Below are 18,742 nucleotides of genomic sequence, written 5' to 3'. Positions count from 1 at the left end.
TTCCCAGTAAACATGATAAATACGTTATCAAAACATTTCCAAAGAAAAGTATTTTCATTCATTTTAAAACGATTGGGATGTCATCGTCAATACAGAAACATAAGCATAAACAGAAGTTACATTCGTTATCACTAGTGATTTATATCTCCTTAATCTCTCAGTGTAATGTGACTTCATATCAACACCTGTGATATAAATAAACTGAGTGGTTCAGGTTGGGAAACCTAGTGAGTACATAGGGTTTTCAACCCACAATAATATAATTATTATGCTTAATCATCAAACAAGTAACCCAATTACCCATCCCCATTATCTTCTTTACTCTTAAGTACCTTCCCTAAGGATTTATCTTAAGGGTCGTCTCCTACATCACATTTACCTCTCATCTTCTTACATCGCATTTCCTTATATGTTTGTTCCTAAGGACTCTCCCTAAGGATCATCACCTACATCACATAGACAGTATTGATTCAGGGATTACTCCCTCAATACGTGCCCAACAAGGGTTAGGGTATCATCGCATGAATACGTAGTTACAACATCGCCTGAACTCGTAATTCATAGTAAGGGGTTAGAGTATCATCGCATGAATATGTAATTAATCCATCACCTACAGGTTATGATCCTGTAGGTGTTTCCACGGGGTTGTCTATAATAGTCAGTCGTCGCCATCTATACTCTGGTAGATAACTACATCTCCAAATTGTCGGACAGGATTATAGTATCCTTCATCCTACATCACCGATTCATCATCTCCTATCTATCCTCACCTAATTATCATCACCTATCTCTCATCATTTTATTTCATCACACACCAAATATTTCATCTACCCATGTTTTAATCCAACATATATGTAGTTATAAAATAAATATATAGTTTAAATAATTTAAACATGTATAAAATCATTTGTCCAACATAGACAACAAGTATTCAGATAATATGCACACATAACACGTAATTTATATAAAATACTTCATATCTATGTGTAAGATGAAAGGGACCATGCACTCACTTGATACGGTGGTGATTCTGCCCTTGAATAGCGCTATGTTATCTCAAAAACAATTATCCCTCGATAAAACCTAGTATCAATAACACTAGGGTTTAGTCTAACGTAAACCGGGACTAATTAGTAGTCTATCTATTATTATTATTATTATTATAATATAAGTGTTAAAAAACACTCTATATAACCCATAATAATAGCCCAAGTATTTATTATAAGTTCTTAATAACATTACTATAATTAAATAAAAGCTATATTAAAATAGCGTAGGCGTATCTCACTTACAGCGGGTTTTTCTCAAAAGCAGGCGCCGCTGGAGTAGCTTTCTCGAGCTGAAAGGCTCTTCTTCTCATAGCGGTCGGGCACTCCGGGGCTTCTGCCTCATGCTAGGGAGGTTCCCTAGGCTTTTCGGGGGGTTTCGGAGGGGTTTTGGGGCTAGAGAGAAGTTCTAGAGAGAGAGGGAAGTGAGGGGAGGTGTGAGGAATGAAGAGGGATTCACCTCTTATATATAGGAGGCTGGAGGGTCACTCACGTCGTGAGCCAGGCAGGCTACAGCCAGACATAGCCTGGTGCTGACACGTGGCATCGCACATAGGGTGGAAATCAGCCGATTTTCAAAAATTCATAACTTTCGCATACGAACTCCATTTTCGACGTTCTTTATATCCACACGTAGGTAAAATAATATTTACAACTTTCATTTAGACTCCATCGGCTAATTCTCGACCGATCTTAAATTTAACTGTACAAGGCGATTAGACTGTTAAATAACCGCGAAGAATTCGTAACTCCTTCATACGGACTCCATTTTCGTCTTTCTTTTTACTGTTGAGTTCCTATTAATGAGATATTCAAATCTCATTTAGTTTGCGTAGGCCAAAAACCGCTCGAACTAGAATTCGAGTTTCGGGTCGTACACTGCTAAGCCGAAACTTCGAAAAATATTAACTTCCTCATACGAAGTCAGATTTGGGCGTTCTTTTTATGGACGCTCTCAGGTTAACATATCCTACGACTTTCACTTAGAAAAATAAGGCTAAAAGTCGCTCTATCATAAATTCACTATTTATGTCTTCCCGGTGCCGTGTCGGTTCCGTCGCGAAACTTCGACGGGTCATAACTTCTTCGTTATAACTCGGATTTTGGCGCTCTTTATATGTACGAAACCCTTGAGACATATTCTACAACTTCGTTAAGATTATTTATTCTAAATAATCTTTTGTCGAAAAGTCATTTTCGACCCCTATTATTTGTAAATTGACTAGCCCGGATCTACGGGCGTTACAAACAAGTTGGTATCAGAGCCTTGGTTTGAGGGATTCGGACACGCCTTCGAGGGTGTCTGGACTCAAATCGAGGGTTTGAAAGATTTTTACAAGAAAATAATTTTTCTAAAATATTAAAATGAAGAGTTTTGAGAAAGAACAATATATGTGATGCGTGCAATCGGCCGAGCTCAAGTAGGTTTTCCCCAAGATACCCATACATGTTATGTTATGATATGATATGATTATGAGAACTGAATGCTAGATTAGGGCTGAGAATCTAGGAAGGATGCCTTATATGCCTATTGTATGTGTATGAGAACTGCATGCTAGATTAAGGCTAAGGATCTAGGAAGATGCCTTATGTGCATGCTATATGTGCCTATTGAATTTTATGCTAGAACTGATTAGTCAGTGATATGATGGCCAAAATAAGATATGCTTGGTTTCGTCACTCAATGCTCGAATGCTACTTACTTTATGCTTATAGGAGTTCTAGTTATATTTAACTAACTAGTAAACGAATACGTTAAGTTACATATTGTGAGGACTAAATAATTTCAGAAGGTTAGGTCTAGCCCTATTTTGCAGCTCTTGTTTGAGTCCAAATGTTGTAGGGTAGGACATCTCATTCGAAGAATTATCTGGTCTTAGTGATATGTAATGGTATTCACGATCTAGTTAGGTAAAGGCAACAGGAATTACTTATGCAGCTGATGGTGAAGAGTAGTTTAGAGAGTTACCCTAGGGTAAGCCTAGAATGAGATTAGAGCAGTGAGCAGTAGTAGTAGAAGGGACTTGGTGAAGTCAAGGCAATCCTTGAGGAAAGTACAGATAGATGTGGAAGGTAGTATGGGCCCATACTACTGAAAGCAGAGGATCCGTACTCGAGTCAAGGGGGGCTGAGATAGAACCAGAGAACTTGTAGAGAGTGTGAGACCTCTCGAGATCATGTATGACCCTGACAATTATGTGTTTTGTTTTAGAATGGTGGTGACACATCACGGAGAAGGAGGTTTAGAGTCTGGGTCAGGATCAGGTTCATGTTCGGGTGCAGGTTCCGAGCCAGTTGATGATGGACTATGCGAGTTCATCACGTCTGAGATCACGAGAGGCATCCGTGAGGCGACCCCGGGTCGATCAAGGAAGGGATCATCGAGCTGATGGAGGAGCATCTCGAGGAGTTCAAGAGCGACATGGCATCTAGCAAGTCAGGGACACGCACACTCTCCTTCAAGGAAATCAAGGGATGTGGTGCACCAGACTTCAACTGGGTGAAGGACCACATTTTTTCCAGGAGATGGATTGCAGAAATTGAGTCTGCTCAGTTGACGAGCTTTTGCCCTAAGGGCTCGAAGGTTCGATATGCTGCAGGTTGTTTGAGAGACCGAGCTCGAGATTGGTAGGAAGTGGTCAGTGATTCTTTGGGAACCCCAGCCATTGAGGCTATAACCTGGTCGGACTTTGTGACCAGGTTTAGGGCTGAGTTTGCGCCAGCTATGGAGATTCAACAGCTGCCCAAGGAGTTTCTTGACATGAGACAGACGACTGAGTTGGTGGTAGAGATTACCACCAAGTTCAGGGAGAGGGCCTTACTGGTACCACAGTAAATGGGGGACGAGGAGATGAGGAAGACCCGATACTATGACATGTTGAGAGATGACATCCAGAAACATGTCATCTAGTCAGCATGTCCAACCTTGGAGGACATGATAGCCAGGGTGAGAGAGAGGGAGATTGACATTAAGCACATCCGAAAGAGGAAGGTTGAGGCTGGGCTGGTTACTGGGGTTTCAGGGAAGAAACCCAAGGGATCCGCACTAGGTCGAACGACCAGCAAGGCCGTAGCCGCAATGGGAAATCCGGCAAGACCCATGAGGGAGTTTGTAGACTAGGATCATCAGGCTGCTATAAGTGCGGCAAGCTTGGGCACTTTGGTAGGGATAGTACTGCCCCTACTCCCAACCTTCAGACATCAGACCTGATTTACTTCCATTGCAATCAGAAGGGCCATAAAAAGTCCAGCTTCCCGAGGTTGACATCAAGAGCGCCAGTGGCGGTGCCAGCTCTCGCGACCCTGCGGATCACGGATGGCTGACAGGGCAAGACAAACACTCCAGTGGTGAGGATCCGAACCTTCCAGCTGACCACCAAGGAGGCACGTGCCGCACCGGATGTGGTGACGAGTATGTTTTATTCTCCTTAACTCTTTTTATATGTCGTTTATGATATTTATGTGCAATGTTTTATGTGTTGTTTAGGATCGTTCCATGTGAACAGTATTCCAGTACAGGTGTAATTTGACATGGGGGCTACCCCATCATTTGTATCTCTTGATTTAGCAAGAGGTTTTCTGAGTCTTCGGGGATGTTGGATTGTCCTCTAGAGGTCGAGATTGCTGACGACCGATCTGTACGGGCATCAGAGGTTTTTAGAGATTGCGTCTTGAGGTTGTACGACGAGTGATACCTAGTGGATTTGGTTCACATTCCGTTGTGTGGGAACAATATTATCATAGACATAGATTGGCTGAGCCCTAATGGGGTAGTGATTGACTGTTCTCAGTAGTTGGTACATGTCAGGACCCCAAGTGGGGGAAAGCTAGTGGTTCAGGGCTAGAGGCCGCAACGTGGACCAGCTATGTGTTCAGCAACGAGGGCTAGGCGCTAGCTTCAGTAGGGTTACGCAGGGTATGTCACCTACATTTATGGATACATGGGAAGCGGGTAAGGCGACTATGAGTGATGTACCAATGGTGCGAGAGTACCCAGACGTATTTCCAGAGGAGCTGCCTGGGATACCTCCGGAGAGACAGGTGGAGTTCAGGATCGACCTAGTCTCTGGTGCGGCTCTGATAGCCAAGACACCATATCGGTTGGCTCATCTCGAGATGCAGGAGTTGTCTACACAACTATAGGCTCTGTTAGACAAGGGATTCATTAGACCAAGTAGTTCACCTTGGGGGAGCCCCGATCCTGTTTGTGAAGAAGAAGGACGGGGCGCATCGAATGTGTATAGTCTACTGGGAGCTGAACAAGGTAACGATGAAGAACCGTTAAGCACCCCCGAGGATTGATGATCTCTTCGACTAGCTACATGGGACGTCTTGGGTTTCCAAGATAGATCTGCATTCAGGCTACCATCAGATGAGGGTCAGAGACGAGGATGTGCAGAAGACTTCTTTCCGGACTCCTTATGGCCACTATGAATTTTTGGTGATGCCCTTTGGGCTCACCAATGCTCCTATCGCGTTTATGGACCTCATGAACCGTGTGTACAGACCGATGCTGGATCGGTCTGTGATCGTCTTCATTGATGACATCTTGGTTTACTCTAAGACGCAGGAGTAGAATGAGGAGCACTTGAAAGAGGTTTTGGATACCCTGAGGAGTGAGAGCTTCTATGCCAAGATCTCCAAGTGTGAGTTCTGGTTGCGCGAGGTGCAGCTTTTGGGGCACCTTGTCAACTAGAATGGGATTTTAGTTGACCCGACCAAAGTAGGGGTCGTGATGAGATGGGAGATTCCAAAGTCTCCATCTGAGTTTTGAAGTTTCCTTGGGTTAGCATGCTATTACGGGAGGGTCATTCAGGACTTCTCCAAGATAGCAATACCCTTGACCCGGATGACAAAGAAGGTCGCTGTCTTTCGTTGGCGGCTTGAGCAGCAGGTAGCGCTCGAGACGCTGAGACGGAGGTTGTGCGAGGCACCTATCTTAGCCCTACCAGAGGGCGTGGAGGATTTCGTAGTATACTGCGGCGCATCCATCTCAGTTTTGGGCGCGGTCTTGATGCAGAGGGGGCACGTCATCGCTTACGCCTCAAGGCAGCTGAAGCCTCACGAGGCGAACTACCCGACGCATGATCTAGAGTTGGGGGCGGTTGTTTTTGCCCTCAAGATTTGGTGGCATTACCTCTATGGGGTCCAATGTAACATTTACACGGACCACAAGAGTTTGAGGTACCTCCTGCATCAGCCGAATCTGAACATGAGGCAGCATCGGTGGCTAGATGTGGTGAAGGACTATGACTGTGAGATCCTCTACCACCCGGTGAAGGCCTATGTTGTGGCCGATGCGCTTAGCCGCAAGGTATCCCCAATCAGAGACTCTTTATGTAGGATGACAGTGGTGACTCTACTTCTGGAGAAGATCTGGGAGGCCCAACAGGAGGCTATGAAGGAGGAACACAGGAGGAGTGAGCGTATTGTGGTCTAGATTTCCCCTTAGACTATGATAGCGGTGGCCTGTTGACACTACAACAACGAGTGTGGGTTCCATACGTTGGTGGTGTGTGCCAGATCCCGATGGAGAAGGCGCACAAGTCTAGATTTTCCATCCATCCCGGGGCGACGAAGATGTATAGGGATCTTCGTCCAGACTATTGGTGGCCCTGCATGAAGCGGTATGTAGCATGGTACGTCGAGAGATGCCCCGCCTGCAGGAAAGCATGGCCGAGCACCAGAGGCCTTATGGCAAGACGCAACCATTGGCTATTGTTGTGTGGAAGTGGGAGGATATTACTACGGACTTCATCATGATGCATCCCAGGACCGCACGGGGAGTGGATTCGAATCCACTGTCATCGTGGATCGGTTAACCAAGAGTGCCCATTTCATTCCGATCCAAGAGAGCATTTCGGCTGAGAAACTGGCCGACATCTACATTCGAGAGGTAGTAGCACGACATGGAGTGCCAATCTCCGTTATTTCTGATAGAGATGTGCAGTTCACTTCTGGATTCTGGAACAAATTCCGTGACGAAATTGGTACTCGTCTGCACTTAAGCACAACCTTCCGCCTGCAGACAGATGGTCAGAGCGAGCGAACCATCCAAACTCTGGAGGATATGCTGCGGGCATGCGTCCTAGACTTCAATGGTAGCTAGGATACCTACCTTCCCTTGGCAGATTTTTCCTACAATAATAGCTATCACGCGAGTATCGACTGTCCTCCCTTAGAGATGTTGTACGGGAGGAAGTGCAGAACCCTGATATGTTGGTTTGAAGTTTGACAGAGGGTCATGGGAAGTACCGAAGTGGTATTCAAGATGACAAAGAGGATACAACACGTCAGGAGTAGGCTTCAAAATGCTCAGAGTCGGCAGAATAGCTACGCCGACAGACGCCGGTCGGACCTGGAATTCCAGGTCGGGGATGTGGTTCTCCTAAAAGTGTCACATTGGAAAGGTGTCATCCGGTTTAGGAAGCGCGGCAAGTTGGGCCCCAAGTACAATGGTCCTTTCAGGGTTGCAGCCCGGGTGGGAAAGGTGGCGTATAGGCTGGATCTGCCAGCCGAGCTTAGTCAGATCCACAACACCTTTCATGTCTCCCAGCTACGGAAGTGCCTGGTAGATAACTTCGTGGTGGTACCTCTAGAGGATATTCAGGTGGATGACAACTTGAACTACATCGAGCGGCCAGTAGCCATCCTCGAAAGTAAGACGAAGGATCTGAGGAACAAGAAGGTCGAGTTGGTAAAGGTGCAATGGTAGCACCGCAAGGGCTCAAAATGGACATGGGCGCCGGAGGACGAGATGAGGGAACACTACCCCGAGCTATTTCCAGATGCAGCAGACTTCAAGGACGAAGTCTAAAATAAGTGGGGGAGATTTGTAACGCCCGGTTCCTGGTATGTATTTTAAATTAAAACTTTCATTTTTGCAAAGGGACTTGACGATTCGGTGTCCCAAGACTCGTCGAGTAAGAGCGAAGGATTGGACGTGGAATTGAAGCCTATTCGACGAGTCGAGAGCTCTCGTCTCGATGAGTAGCGCTGCCAGAGTGAAAGCCTAATTTTCAGAGTTTGCACCTTATTTAAACACCTTAACTGGTCTCAACTACAGCCTCCATCACCTACAAGCCTTATTCATGAAACCCTAATCCATTTTGAGAGTTCTTTAGCCTTTATTGTGTGTTCTTGGTGATTTGAATCTTGAGAAGGAAGAGGAAAGCTTGGGGATTCAAGAGGAGACAAGTAGATCCAGAGTTTTTGTTGCATTTCCAGCTCATTTGAGGTATAAAATCTACACCTTGCCTATTCATCTATTAGATCCCGTCATGGAGTATTTTAGGGCTTTAAGGAACCATTTTGGGAACCATTCATGGATGCAAGCATGTTTGGTGCTAAGACTTCAGATCCAGAGCCCTTGAGGGACTCTATGGCATAAAGGTGCCAACTTTATGGCCATGGGAGTCCCATGCATCATAAGAGCCACTTTTTAGGGTTACTTGAGCTAAATAGCCCATGCATGAACGTAAAGTGTGTAACTTTATGTGTTATATCGACCTTATGAGGCCGTATATATGTTTTAGATGCATTAAGCTCGACTAAAATCGGCTGTATGGAATTAGACCTTGGGGGACTCAACGAGTCGTTCTTAGAACTCGTCAATTTGGGTTATGGTTCCCAACCGAGATTCTTTGGATTTGTACTCTGCATTATTACTATTTCATGATATGGTTTTGAGACATGTGATCTATGGTTTTATTGAAATGAATTAACTTGATGATGTTTTCTAATAAATTGTTTTATGAATCGTTATATCAAAAATGAAATTTTTGGTCTTGAATTTTGGGATGTTACATGAATGTACGAAAACAATACCGAATCAAAAGTATTGAAAACCAAAATTTCTGAATTGAGATTTCTGAATCCCAAATCGTAGAGGAAGTAATGGTGATGATATCAATACCGATAGCAGTACCGACACTTCAGGACGAGTACTAAATTTTGAAAAGCACTACCATTTCATGTTTAAAGGCCTATGAATCTAGCCAATACTAATCCATTTAAGGTGATTCCAAAGCCTAATGTACCCTAAGACATATTAAAACATGCAATAAAAAAGCAGCTCATATAAGAGAGTTATAACAGTTAAATGATGATGATAAAAAAATCATGCAAAAACTTAAATTGTTGAAAAATAGCAACCCCATCCCCTATTTAGGGCAATTTAACCCGAATAATATTAATCCTTCTAAGGTGATTATAGATCCTAACTTATGACCAACATGTAGGAGAATATGTAGAAAAAAGGCTCATTTCAAGCTCTTACAAGAGAGCTATGATAGTTCAAAGATGACAAAAATCTATGCATAAACTTAAAATTGTTTGAAACCAGCAATAACAACCATTGTTTGTGTCATTGAAACTCAACCACTACTAATCCTATTAAGATAATTATGTAGCTTAGCTTGTATCCAACACGGAGGAGAACATGCATGAAAAAAATCAGTTCATTTCGAGCTCATATGAAAGATGATGAAAAAATTATGCATAAACTTAAACTTGCTAAAAAAACCTAAGTATGATAAAAGAAAATGTAAAGATAAGACTAGATAGCAAGTAATTTATTTGTAACATCCAAAAATATGGTTCCAAAAATTTTATTTTTAATAATAGATAAAATAGTGATTTCAATAGCTTCCAATCGTCTCAAATAAAAGCCAATGTATCAATTGTCATAAAATCAGAGTAAACCATCATTTGCGGAATCCCAATGGTATGTGCGATGCAGTCATCCCAAGCTCTTCCCCTTGGAACAAGAAGTACCTGAAATATAAACTAAAAACCGTAACCATAAAGCTTAGTGAGTTCCCCCAAAATACCACATACAAAATATACAGTAAACATATAGTAGGCCTTGATTAGTCATCGGGCCCCGCTTGTGTAACAACCAAAGTCAGAAAGGCCAAGAAAGGAAAGGAAACCCTAAGTTTAAGGGACGACTCGGCGAGTCCGAGCGGGATCCGGGTCGAGGAGTAAGTGACCGACTCGGCGAGTCGGCCAAGGCGACTCGACGAGCCTTGTCTGAACGAGGAAAACCCTAATTCTGTGAGTTGTATCCTATATAAAGGGTGTTATGTCCCTCCCTCAGCCTCCATATCATCCTAGAGAACCTGTAAACCCTAGATTTCGTGTGAGCTTCCATCATTTGAGAGAAATAGCTTTGGAGGAAGGAAATTTTGGAAAGGAACTTGAAGATCAAGAAGGTTGCTTCAAAGGAGAGGTGTAGATCCGAGATCTACTTCAGTTTGTGATCATCTTGGAGGTAATAAGCTGCCATTTTCCCTCCTTTGCATCTAGATCTATTTTGTTATGAGATTTGGGGGGTTTTATGGTTGATTGAGACCTAATTCAAGTTCGGGGGCTTAGATATGTTGTTGCCACTTTAGATCTAGTGTTGGGATGGTCCAATATGTCATAAAGCATCAGAAGATGAGTAGTTGGTGAAGTCCTTTTGTCCTTAAACCAAACCCTAGTGTGTTTTGAGCCTAGATCTCTTTAGTTATACGTAAAGTTTGAAACTTTACGTGGGGATTGAGCTATGGAAGTATGGATCTATGGTTTGGAGTCCATGCATGACTCAAAAGTCCTCTGCATGTATGTAGATCTGAATGGACTCAGCGAGTCCTTTGAGTGGACCCGGCGAGCAGCGTGAAGATTAGGAGGAACTCGACGAGTGGGATGAACAACTCGTCGAGTAAGATGAATTTGGGCAGGAACTCGGCGAGTTTGAAGAACAACTCGGCGAGTCTGTTGAAGGTTGTCTTGGACTCGGCGAGTCTGGTTGCAAAACCCCAAACCTTTCGAGGTGAGACTCGAATCAGTGAGTCGAATGGAGACTCGGTGAGTCCGACAGGTCAGGACTCGGAAATCGGTAGACTCGCGAGTCGATTCGCGAATGGAAGGCTCTGAACTTATGAACTCGGCGAGTCAATAGGTTGACTCGGCGAGTAGGGTTGACCTGGGAGGTTGACATTGACCAGGACTTTGACCTTGACCAGAGTTGACTTGGTTGTCTTTCGAGGGTCAGTTAGACTAAGTGTTGCATTGATATTGATAACTCGGGGAGCTAGTGGAGCAGGAGTTCAGAGAGTTGTCGGGCAGCAGCCAGCGGGATCATCAGCGTGTTCAGCCAGTGTAGTTGACTTTCCTTTTTGTGTGAATGGGTCTACGGCCATAATGCCGGCCCATGTAGTTATGAGTAGAAGACCCAGGGGTTAGCCCTAGGTACAATATTCTAGTATGATATTCAGGACGAGGTCCAATGATAGCGGGTGGGTGCCCAAGGAATGCTTTATGTGATAGTTTATACTTGTTGTCTGTGTGATACTTGTATGTGCCTGGTAGGGAGGTGAGTGTGGGCGAGGTCCCATATCTCACCAATAGCAGAGTGTGGATGGTGTTCCATATCTCATTAGCAGCAGATTAGGGGCAAGGTCCAAGTTAGGGAAAGAGTGAGTGTGGGCTGGGCCCATATATCACTATCAGTAAGAGCATGGACGGGGTTCCATGACTCATCAGTAGCAGGACAAGGGCAAGGCCCAGGACAGGCGAGGCCTTTGGACAGGATCCGTTAGTATGTGTTTAGATTATGTGTTGTGAAATGTTTATATGCTATTATATGTTAGCGGGAAAGGCCCTGTCGCAGGCGATGCCTACGTGAAATAGATATGTATCCGAGCAGGGCTCGAAGCCAGGCAGGGCCTGGAACGGTGGGGCTGTTGTAGCGGGCGAGGCCCGGGGTAGGGGCGAGGCCCAGGATAGCGGGCGTGGCCCAGTATATGTAGTATTTGGTTATGCATGGTATATGGTAGGGTGGGGAACTCACTAAGCTTCGTGCTTATAGTTTTCAGTTTTGGTTTCAGGTACTTCCGGTAGCGGAGGGAAGAGCTCGGGGTGATCACATGGCACACACCATAGATTAGACAGCCTGGGAATGTTTTACTCTGATAACGAACGTGTGTTTTGGAAACTAATACTCTGATTGTGTTTTGAATCGATAATTTTGCTTTAAGTAATGTTTTATTAAAAGAAATTTTTAGTCTTGAATTTTGGGACGTTACAAGTTGGTATCAGAGCCTTGGTTTGAGGGATTCGAGTATACTCTCGGGTGTGCCTGAACTCAAACTAAGGGGTTGGATAAAAATTTTCAAAATGAAAAGACAGTTTTGTAAAAAGAGAATTTTGGGAAAGAAAACAGTTTTAGAAAAGCAAAAAGAATTTAGAAAGAAAAGAACTTTGAAAAGAGAAAAAGGGTGTGGTGAATGCAATCAGCCAAGCTCAAGTTAGTACCCCAAAATACCCATACAAGTTTATGATTTGATTATCAGTTAGTAGAACAGCATGCTAGATTAGGACTAAGGATCTAGGGTGGATGCCTTATGTGCCTATTATATGTGCTTTGAGCTGCATGATAGTGCTGAGTAGACAGTAGTAGGATAGCCTGTTTAGGTTATGCCTGAGTTTATGAGTCGTGTTGCATGCTAGTTCAGATTCTTGCTATGTGGATATGATTGCTTGTGTATGTTGTGGTTAGATTCTCCCCTTGTCTGAATGTTGCTTGCTTTGTGCAATATGGGATTCCGAGTGATGGGAGTTAGCTATTAGGTGGATACGTCGCGTCACATGTGATCAGGGTTGAATAATCTTAGAGTGCTGGATTTGGCCCTATTTTGCAACTCTTGTTTGAGTCCAACCGTTGTAGGGAGGAGTCTTTTACTCGAAGGATTATCTGAGCCTCGTCACATGTGATGGTATCCAGGTAATGGCTAATTGGCATCACAAGGAGACCTTCAGCAACTGAGGGGTGGTTTGAGCCGAGTCAGAGGTTTCCCTAGGGTAAGCCTAGGATGATGTGACATCCCCATTTTTACGGCCATAAAAGACCGATTTTGTTTATGCTTTATAAAAATCAGAGTATCTCTTTTAATAAAAATGTTGCAGAATTTGTTCCCAGAAAAACATGATAATCGCGTTATCAAAGCATTTCTACAAAAATATATTTTTATTCACTTTTAAAACATTTGGGATGTCATCGTCAATACAGAAACATAAGCATAAACAGAACTTACATTCATTTACTCTAGTGATCTACATATCTTTTAAATCTCTCAGTGTAATGTGACTTCATATCAACACCTGTGATATAAATAAACTAAGTGGGTCAGGTTGGGAAACCTGGTGAGTACATAGGGTTTTCAACCCACAATAATATAATTATTATGTTTAAACAATCAAACAATCAACCCAATTACCCATCCCCATTATCTTCTTTATTCTTAAGGATCTACCCTAAGAATCAGCTATTTCTCATTCATTCATTCCTAAGGATCATCCTAAGGAAACAACATGAAGTCCATTGTTGCCAATGACACATTGGTCAAGCGCAGCTGCTAATCTTGTCACTTAGGTGCAGCTGCCAGAATTGGGACATTTTCTATGAGGCGCTTCTGCTGGTATTGACCTTTAAACGCTACTGTCATGGTCATAAGGCTCCCTATTAGGCGTAGCTACCGATACTGTCCTTAGAGCGCAGTTGCTAGGACGTTTACCGTAGATCTAAAACATCTACGGGTTGTGGCGCAGCTGCCAGTGCTCATCTATAGGGTACTAGGTCCACTGTTGCCAATGTATACCAATAGGGCACTAGGTCTATGCTACTAATGTTCCTCTATTTCAGCTTTTATCCCTCATCATTCATCTACCCATGTTTACCCAACATATTTTGTAGATATAAAATACTTTATACAGTTTACATCATTTAAAACATGTATAAAAATCTTTCACCAGCATAGACAACAAGTATCCAGACAATATGCACACATAGCACGTAATTTATAATAAAATACTTCATATCTATGTGTAAGATGAAAGGGACCATGCACTCACCTGAAAGGTGGTGACTCAGCACTCGGACAACACTTCGATACTCTCAAAACAATTTCCCTTCGATAAAACCTAATACCAATACCACTAGGGTTTAGTCTAACGATAACCGCGACAAATTAATAGTCTAGCTATTATTATTATTATATAAGCGTTAGAAAACACTCAATATAACTCATAATAATAGCCCAAATACTCATTATAAGTTCCTAATAACGTTACTATATTAAAACATAAGCTATACTAAAGATAGGGTAGGCATAGCTCACTTACAACGGGTTTTCTCGAAAATCAGGCTTCACTGTAGCAACGTTCCCGAGCCGAAAGGCTCTTTTCTCGGGACTCTGGGAGCCTCGGGGCTTCCTTCGGGTGCTAGGGGGTTTACCTAGGCTTTAGGGGGGGGGGGGTTTGGGAGGCTAGAGAGAGAAACTAGAGAGAGAAAGTGAGTTTGGGAGGTGTGAAGAGAAGTGAATGCCCGACACCTCTATTTATAGGGGTGCTGACTGATGGACTCGCCGAGTTGGTGCATGTGGCAACCTTCTGGTGGTGCCACGTGTCCAATTTTGGTGGTGCCACATCACCTCCTATCGCGTATCAGCCTTCAAACTTAGAAAAATCATAACTCTCGTATACGAGCTCCGTTTTTGACATTCTTTTTTCCACGCATAGGTAAAAACAAGATCTACAACTTTCATTTAGTCTCCGTCGGCTAATTCTCAACCGATATGAAATTTAACAGTAGGAGGCGTTTAGACTGTTAAATGACCGCGAAGAATCCGTAACTCCTTCATACGAACTCCGTTTTTGTCCATATTTTTACCGTTGAGTTCCTATTAGTGAGATATTCAACTCTCATTTAGGTCGCATAAGCCAAAAACCGCTCGAACTGAAATTCGAGTTTCGGGCTGTACACTGCTAAGCCAAATCTTAGAAAAATCGTAACTTCTTCATACGAAGTCATATTTGGGCGTTCTTTTTATGGATTTTCTCGGTTTAACATATTCTATGACTTCCGTTTAGATCACTAAGGCTAAAAAGTCCTCCATCGTAAATTCACTATTTACGTCTCCCGGTGCCGAGCCGGTTTTGCCGTAAAACTTCGGCGGGCCATAACTTCTTCGTTATAACTCGGATTTTGGCGTTCTTTATATGTACGGAAACCTTGTAACATATACTACAACTTGGTGAAGATTATTTATTCTAAATAACCTTTTGCCGAAAAGTCGTTTTCGACACTTATTGTCTCTAAATTGACTAGCCCGGATCTACGGGCTTTACAATTATCTCCCCCTTAGGATGATTACGTCCCGGAATCATCAACGAAACAGGAAAATATAATGATTCCATATGTTATCTCTTCATACTAGGTAATAATTGTAACTTCCTTGTTTCTTCGAATGAGTATCTAACTCTTGGACTCCATGACTGCAGGCGGTGCTCGATCTTGCACTTGCTCGTTAGACTTTCAATCATGACCTTCGTGTCACAACCTGATTCTTTATCAGAGGCTCCTTCTTCTTATTAACAAACTTAGGGTAAGTTAATTTGATTACTACAATTGACCGATGTGTCATATTCTAATGACCTATCACCGTTTGTAGCAACGCTTAGACTCAGGTCTCTTAGAGTCAAAATCCGGAATGAAATATGCCTTCCTTCATGGTCTAATGTGATGTAATCACACGTAGCATTTCTAGCTACCAACTTCTTTAACAATGAGCGCGATACTTCTATTGATCGCTTTGATTTCAATCGTTTGGTTTAAGTCGGACGCTACATCAAACTTGGTTCTCTGAACCACGTAACATGCTCATCGTAGTCGGACTCAATGTGATATGACCACTAGGATCGGAATATTAACAATCTTCTTAGTCACTACCGAAGCGATGGGTAACAACACACTTGAATAAAACGAAATCAATTACTACTTTCTTGGTAACCTTGTGACTTTCCCTGATCCAAGTGTGAGTCTTATGCTTCCGGTAGTATAGGCCTCTACTACCATTCACACCTACTCATACTCGTCCCAAGTATTGTCCCGCAGTTTTCCAAGTCACCACACAAGAAAATCACATAACAGCTTAACACATCAGATATCAAAACGAAGGTTTATTACTCCTTGAAACTATTACATAGGGGTTTGGGAGGCTAGAGAGAGAAAGTGAGTTTGGGAGGTGTGAAGAGAAGTGAATGACCGACACCTCTATTTATAGGGGTGCTGACTGATGGAATCGCCGAGTAGGAGGACCTACTCGCCGAGTTGGTGCATGTGGCAACCTTCTGGTGGTGCCACGGGTCCAATTCTGGTGGTGCCACGTCACCCCCTATCGCGTATCAGACTTCAAACTTAGAAAAATCATAACTATCACATACGAGCTCCGTTTTTGACGTTCGTTTTTTCCACGCATAGGTAAAAACAAGATCTACAACTTCCATTTAGACTCCGTTGGCTAATTCTCGACCGATCTCAAATTTAATAGTAGGAGGCGTTTAGACTGTTAAATGACCGCGAAGAATTCGTAACTCCTTCATACGAACTTCGTTTTCGTCCATCTTTTTACCGTTGAGTTCCTATTAATGATATCTTCAACTCTCATTTAGGTCACGTAAGCCAAAAACCGCTCGAACTAAAATTCGAGTTTCAGGCTATACACTGCTAAGCCGAATCTTAGAAAAATCGCAACTTCTTCATACGAAGTCAGATTTGGGTGTTCTTTTTATGGATTTTCTCAGTTTAACATATTCTATGACTTACATTTAGATCACTAAGGCCAAAAATTCCTCCATCGTAAATTCACTATTTACGTCTCCCTGTGCCGTGTCGGTTTTGCCGTAAAACTTCGGCGGACCATAACTTCTTCGCTATAACTCGGATTTTGGCGTTCTTTATATGTACGGAAACCTTGTAACATATATTAAATTAAGATTATTTATTATAAATAAACTTTTGCAGAAAAGTCGTTTTTGACACTTATTGCGTCTAAATTGACTAGCCCGAATCTACGGGCGTTACAGATGAGTGCTGGGAGCAGTAGTAGTGGATATGGGACCTGGTGGAGTCGAAGCAAGTCCTGAGGAAAGTACGGACAGATGTGGAAGGTAGTATGGGCCCGTACTACTGAAAGCAGAGGATCCGTACTCGATTCGGGAAAGGCCGAGACAAGACCGGGAACTTGGTAGGGTATGTATTTGGCCTCACAGCAGTGATGAGTATTCTGATAGTGGATGTATTATATTTTCAGTATGGTGACATTGCGAGAGAGACCAGCGGGTAGATCAGGCACCAGAGAGGGATCAGGCTCGGGTTCAGGAGCCGAGCAGCTCGAGGAGCAAATGAGGGAGTTGATATCAGCTGAGGTTACGCATAGTATTCTAGATCAGACCCCTGTGATCTTTGGAACAGTCAAGGAAGGTATATTGGAGCTTTTGGATGAGAGGTTGGGAGCCTTCCATACGGAGATGATGGCTTTGATGGGAGCGCGTACGTTGACATTTCGAGAGTTCAGAACTTGCGGGGCACCAGATTATCATGGGGCTAGGGACCCCATCGCTAGCAGCAGGTGGTTGGCTGATGTTGCCAATGCATTCCGTACGAGCTGATGTCTTGAGGAGGACAAGGTCAGACTCGCTTCCTGTCTTCTGAAGGACAGAGCAAGGGATTGGTGGGAGGAGATTGGTCATGCTTTGGGGGATGATGCCGTGTTGTACGCGATGACTTGGAGCGATTTCTCGGCCAGGTTCAGGGCGGAGTTTTCTCCGATTATTGAGGTGCACCAGTTGGCACGGGAGTTTCAGGATTTGACGCAGACCACTGAGACGGTGGCGGAGATCACCGCCAAGTTCAGGGAGAGGGCTCTTCTTGTATCGCAGTATGTCGTAGATGAGGAGATGAAGAAGGCCCGATACCATGAGATGTTGAGGGATGATATCAGGGAGTTCGTGAGCAGACCCAGCTGTAAGACGCTGGAAGATATGATTTCTCGGGCTAGAGATAGGGAAATTGATTTGGAGCAGATCCGGAAGAGGAAGCCGAATGTGGTTCAGGTAGCTGCAGGTTCGGGAAAAAGGCCCAAGGGATCAGACTCGAGATCGAGGGATTATCAGGACCGTAGCCGGTGCGGGAAGCGTGGCAGGGCGCACGGGGGCGCGTGCAGGAGTGGTAGCGGTGGTGAGTCTGGCTGTTTCAAGTGCGGTCGGACTGGTCATTTTAGCAGGGATTGTACTGTTACCACCACTCATGGATCAGATTTGATATGTTTTCACTGCAATCAGTGGGGCCACAAGAAGGCCCAGTGCCCCAGTTTGTTTTCAGTAGGACGGGTGATGGCACCTGCCCCTGCAACTTTGAGGATCACAGACGGCTGTCAGGGCCGTTCAGAGGTGCCTGCGGTAGGAGACAGGGCTTTTCAGATGACTACCTTGGAGGCGCGATCAGCACCGGACGTTGCAGGTATGCGATTTCTATTTTCAGTTCTTTTATTTGTGCATGATTATATTGTTATGGTTCTGCATCATCATCAGTATGAGTATTTTATTTTGAACGGTTGATTGTGATCGAGATATATGCTATCTGCATACCTTGGATATTTGAATGGTAGTTAGGATATGTGCTCTATTGGAGAAGGTTTCATATGATGCAGTTGTTGGATTAGTGTCTAAGTCCATAACTATTTTGGTATGTACTTGACCCGATGGTGCATGGTCCTTTTGGGTTGCCTTCACCAAAGCAACCTGATAGGATGAATTATGGAGAGAGAAGATTACTTATGATTTATTAATACATTATGAGAATAGTATATTAA

The sequence above is a fragment of the Lactuca sativa genome, chromosome 4, assembly GCF_002870075.4.
Source record: "Lactuca sativa cultivar Salinas chromosome 4, Lsat_Salinas_v11, whole genome shotgun sequence".
NCBI lineage: Eukaryota > Viridiplantae > Streptophyta > Magnoliopsida > Asterales > Asteraceae > Lactuca > Lactuca sativa.
Note: the sequence above shows the minus strand (reverse complement) of the source record.